A 6,000-nucleotide genomic window follows, 5' to 3' on the forward strand; every position below is an offset into this window, starting at 1 on the left:
ACTATGTCTTTAATTCCAGCACTTGGGAGGCAAAGGCAGGTGGATCAGAGTTCAAGGCCAGCCTGGTCTACAGAGTAAACATGTGGTGAACGAGAACTCTAGGGGATATTCAGTCTTAGCCCTGGCCGGTCAGTAAAAGCCGTTCTGAAGAGGTCTTAATTGAAATGAAGAACAGTTGTTTTTGGAAACTGGAGGGAAGACCACCAATACTAATAAGATACCCAACAGAAGGAACTTAAGGAAGGATTTATTTTTGGTTGTGTTTGGTGATTTACTATTCTTTCTCATTTTGATTCATAAACATATACCACACACACACACACACATTTCACACACAAACACAAACACACAGAGACATATATATCACACACAAACACACACAGACATATATACATATACCCCACACAAACATACATGTACACACACATATACACACATATATACACATATACACTTACCACACACAAACACACAAACATACACACACACACACACACGCGCGCATACACCACATACACACATGTACACACACGCACACATATACTACCACACATACATGCATGCACATATATACATGTACAAATTTACATACACATGAACATATACACATGTACATACACATATGCACACACATACACATATACACATACACACATGTACACACACACGTTTGACCATATTCCCTCAAGTATTCCCTCATACCTGCCTCCCAATCCCTTTCTTCCCGACAAGTCCTCCCTATTGTACTCATGCCTTTCTTTTTTTTTTAATGTGCCCTGATACTTTTAATAAGTCGTTACTTCCTGAAGATGGAGGATGGGTGGGGTGTTACTTATTTGAGAAATTCTCAATGGCTACACCATTGAGAAATATGGCCCACACCCCCACTCTATGGTGGTTTGAATGTTTATCATAAGCTCATGTAGCTGAACACTTGGGCCTCAGTTGGTGGTGCTGTCTCTCCTTCCCTCCCTCCTCTGTCTCTCCTCCTGCCCCCCACCCCCACCAATCCCTCCACCCCCACCCTCCCACCCCAGCTTTCATGCTTGTGATGTGAGCTCTGAGCTTCCTCCTGCTGTAAGTCTGACCCTTGCTGTCACATTGTCTCAGCCATTTTGGGCTCTAGCCCATAAGCCTGTTGCCTCTGTCATGGTGTTTTAACATTGCAATATAAAAGTAACCAATACACCTCTCTCAACAAAGAGTAACTGCTTATAGCTCCTCAGGAGAGGGAAGGGCCTGTTAGCTCTCCCCCATCCATGATGGAATGTTGATGGGCTGCATTTTTGTAAAGGTAGCTGCAGCTGCTGTGAGTTGGGGGAGGAGAGGGGAGGGGAAGAGAAGGGGAGGGGATAGCTATGTATATATGTATATACATAGGAGAATAAATTGTAAATCAGACACCAGGAACCATGTACAACACTGTATGTATTTTTCAAAATTGTCCTTCACTGTGTCAAAACGTGACATTGAGGGTTCTCTTGGTGAGCCAGGAACAGGATGGGTGCTGTGTGGCCAAGAATAGGCACATCACCTATCTTACGTTTTTACTGCTGTGAACAAATGCCATGACCAAGACAGCTCTTATAAGAACAACATTTAATTGGGGTTGGCTTACAAGTTAAAGGTTCAGTCCATTATCATCAAGGTGGGAACATGACAGTGTACAGGCAGACATGGTACAGGAGGAGCTGAGAGTTCTACATCTTCATCTGAGAGCTGCTAGCAGAATACTGACCTCTAGGTAGCTAGGATGGGGGTCTTAAAGCCCACACCCACAATGACACACCTACTCCAACAAGGCTACACCTTCTAATAATGCCACTCCCTGGGCCAAGCATACACAAACCATCACATAACACAAGTCAGCACCTCCTTTCTCCTCCTTCCTGATACCATCTCGGCTCCTCTTTAACAAGACTGATAATCAGAAAGAGTTGTTTCTCTTATTTCAGTCCCATTCTTGTCAACCCTAGGAAAATATACTTGCTGGGTGTTACCTCTCGTCAGCAACACACTTACCAGTTTTGGTCTTGGGTGCAGTTTGTCTGTTTCGAGACTGTCTTATGTGTATCCGAGCTAACCTTTTACTCAGGATCCTCCTGCTCAGCCTCCCAAGTGCTGGGATGACAGATATGTGCTCCAAGCCTGCTTTCCCAGGTTGTTTTATTCATGTGGTTGGTTGGGTTTTGTCCTGATGGACTTTATTGGTAGAAATGTCTCATCATGCAGGATTCATTTGTCCTCTTGGATCAAAATAAGTAATTGGGGGAGCTGGTGGAAAGTCTGTGTTTATAATCTCACCACTCCACAGGCTGAGGCAGGGGAGTTGCTGTACTTTCTAGATCAGTAATATGTCCCCGGGACTATGTCGTGAGACCCAGGCTGGCCTGGGGATGTGATTTAAGATGCTGTCTCTGGGAAAAAATATAACAGAGAACTGAGAAGAAATAAGGAAATAAATACGATTTTGAATTCTGGTGATCAAGGTATATCTTCACACTCTGTATAATGATTTTATTAGCTATATATAATGAAAAAATCTATTTGTTCAGAAAGCAAGTATAGAGGACACTGGAGATAGATAGATATGTAAGGGCTCATGATTCGCTGGAGAATGATGCTCCAGACTCAAATAGTATGTAAACACAAAGAGTGCTTGATTCTGCAGCAGTCCATCATGCTGGGCTCTCCATTACCAGGACAGAGAGACAACCAAGTGAGTGCACGTGCCTGGTGTTATTATTTGCTGCGTGCGTCATTAATCTTGTTTCTACAATCCTTCGACTCGACAACAAATACAAAAAATTTCCAACCAAACTATTAATTAGTTCCTGTTACAGGATTACCAGCCTTTGTCCACAGAGGAACCTGATGCGAACATTTACCAAGTGGATCCTGTTGGTAAAAGTCAGCTACACCCCAAAATTGACGATGCCCCTAGACAGCAGGGAGCAGTTTAAGAGACACAACACCCCTATTCCCTTTTCACCATCGGCTTCTCCCTCCCCCCTTTTCCTTCTCTTTATGATAAGAAAAAGGGAGGTATGTCGGTAACAGGAACCAGTGTGGCATCACACATAGGCGAGAGAGACCCACATACATCTGTTGCCATGGCTACCACCATACATTCCCAGAGTCTACTTGGCTCACCTCCCACCTTTACCACCAAGCAGGGAGCATGGCAGTGGTAAACATGGGGCTGGAGCAGCTGCTGAGAGCTCCCGTCTGGAGACGCAAGCATGAGTCGGAGAGGACACTGGGAATGCTGTGGGCTTTTGAAACCTCAAAGCCTGACCTCAGTGACACACCTCCTCCAACAAGGCCACACCTGTGATCCTTCCCAAACAGTTCCACCAATTGGGGCTCAAGTATTCAAACTCATGAGCCTATGGGAGCCATTCTCCTTCCAGCCGCCACCCCAAGTTTCTAGTTGTTCTTTCATACAGTCAAGTCGGCACCTGTAACTAAGCACAACAGAGGTGATAGGGCTGAGAGCTGCAAACGGAGCTTCCCTAGGCTCAGCGACCCGCCCTGTGCCCTGCACTGTTCCAGAGACACTGGCTCACCCACAGGGAGCTTAAGAGAAGCTCAAGGACTTGGAGTCAGACCACAGGGAGGATTTGGATCACAGGAAGGCATCTAGGCTCACTTGCTTCCTAGTTTATGAAAAGGCCCTGGCCAGATTAGTAAAGTTAGTCCAAGGACTGTGGGGTGCTGATCCAGAGTAAGCATTTGCCTCCAGCTAATTGCAGGAACAGCAGCGCTCCCCAGCGATGACCTGCTGTAATCGCCTCCCCAGGGACTTGCTCTGAAGGGACAGAGCACACAGCCACAGCACACATTCTTTCTCATCCCCACGCCCCCCCCCCCACCCCCAGCCAGCCAGCTCTTAGGTTACACAAAACCCTGACACGTCTTTGGGAAGAGCAAGTTACCTTAATCAAAGCAGTGAGCAGAGGGCGTGTGGGACAGCTTAGTCAGTCACGTCCTTGCTGCACAAGCAGAGGACCTGAGTCTGATCAGTTAGCCCTCACCTACAGAGCTGGCTCGGCTGTGTGTGTGTGTGTGTGTGCGTGTGTGTGTGTAAGCCCTGTGACTGATCGGTGAGACGGGAGGACCCCGAGGGTTACTGGCCAGCTAGCCTAGTCAAATCAGGGAGCCCCAGGTCTCAGTGGGAGACGCTATCTCAAAAAACAAGAGGACCACCATGCATGGTTGATCTCTGGCTACACACACACACACACACACACACACACACACACGTGTCAGTTCAGAATAATACATCAGACACCAAATTCTCAGCACAAAGGAGATTAGTTACCCCTGGGGGCCAGGGGCCCCTGGATCAGACAAAGGTTGACAGCAAATAGCAGGGGTTTTTATTTTGTTTTGTTTTGTTTTGTTCATTTTTTTTCAGGGGTGAGTTTTGTTTTTTTGTTTTTTGTTTTTTGGTTTGTTTGTTTTTTTGTTTTGTTTTGTTTTTTTAAAGGAGAAAGGGGGAAGTCTGTGCTAAGGTAAGTCCTGATTGACAGGTTAGCTATGTAACCAAATAATGAATTTTGATTACTGGACCTTGGTGTTTAGTCTGGGGAATGAGTCAGTGGCCAAATGAAGGAACAGACCTTGGGGCCTGGCTTTAGCCAAGGGAGAGGGAAAGGAGTGTACAGACCCATCAGCAATGCTTGGGCCTATTAGAGAGAGCTCTTCAGTATCCTTTTAAGAAAACCCAGGCCCACATAACAAGGCAGCACACAAGTATCCTTCCATGTGCACCAGGAGGGCATGCAACAGGGCACTGAGGTCTCCTCTGATGGCCAAGAAAATTTGAAAGAAGAACCAAACTCTTGCAAATTAAGCTACTTCCAACACTAGCTTTTCTGACAAATCCCACAACTGTTGAGTGGGAAGTCATTTAGGTTACCTCTCAGAAAGATGGAGCAGGAGGATTACCTTGGGTTCAAGACCAGCCTGGGCTACAGAGTTCAAGACAGTCTGGCTATAGAGTGAGATCTCTCTACCCCAACCCCAGACCACCACCCCTAAAAAAAAAAAACAAGGTTGATACCATGGCTGAGCAGGTAAAAATGCTGTGTAACACACACGCTCACATACACACACACACATACACTCACAAACACACACACTCACATACACACATATACATACACATACTCACATACACACATATACACACATACATACACACACTCACAAACACACACTCACATATACACATATACACACACATACACAGACACACTCACATACACCCACACACACACACACACACATACACACACACACACACACACAGGCACCCATGTGCACCCACACACATGATGATGCTGCCTCTGATAATAATGTTGCTGACTAGTACTGACTGCTTGCTTATGCTTGAGGCCCTGTGTTCTCAGCATTGAAACAAAGATGGCTCAGTGGTTAAAAGCACTTGCTACTGCTACAGAGGACCACAAGGGTAGTGGTGGCCAGAGCTCCTGACTTCCTGTGACTGTAGGTCCATGGAATCTGGTGCCCTCTTCTGGACTCTGAAGGTGCAAACATAACACCTGCACAACACTACATTCAGATACACACATACATTGATAATTGAAACATTTTAAAAAACAATATTTTAACAGAAAAAACAAGCTCATCTTAAAAATGTATTTTTTTGTGTGTGTACACTAGAACCCATATGTTTCTATGTTAAAAATATTAATGAGTCCGGCAGTGGTGGTGCAAGCCTTTAATCCCAGCACTTGGGAGGCAGAGGCAGGCGGATTTCTGAGTTTGAGGCCAGCCTGGTCTACAGAGTGAGTTCCAGGACAGCCAGGGCTACACAGAGAAACCCTGTCTCAAGAAAACAATACATATATATCACATATACATATCACATATATAAATATGTGATATGTATAAATGATATATAATTATTACAAAAGTTTTACAATCAGTTTTACCCAACAAATTGTTTATTATTTTTTCTTCTTCCCTTCT

This window comes from Apodemus sylvaticus, chromosome 11 (genome assembly GCF_947179515.1).
Source record: "Apodemus sylvaticus chromosome 11, mApoSyl1.1, whole genome shotgun sequence".
Taxonomy (NCBI): Eukaryota; Metazoa; Chordata; class Mammalia; order Rodentia; family Muridae; genus Apodemus; species Apodemus sylvaticus.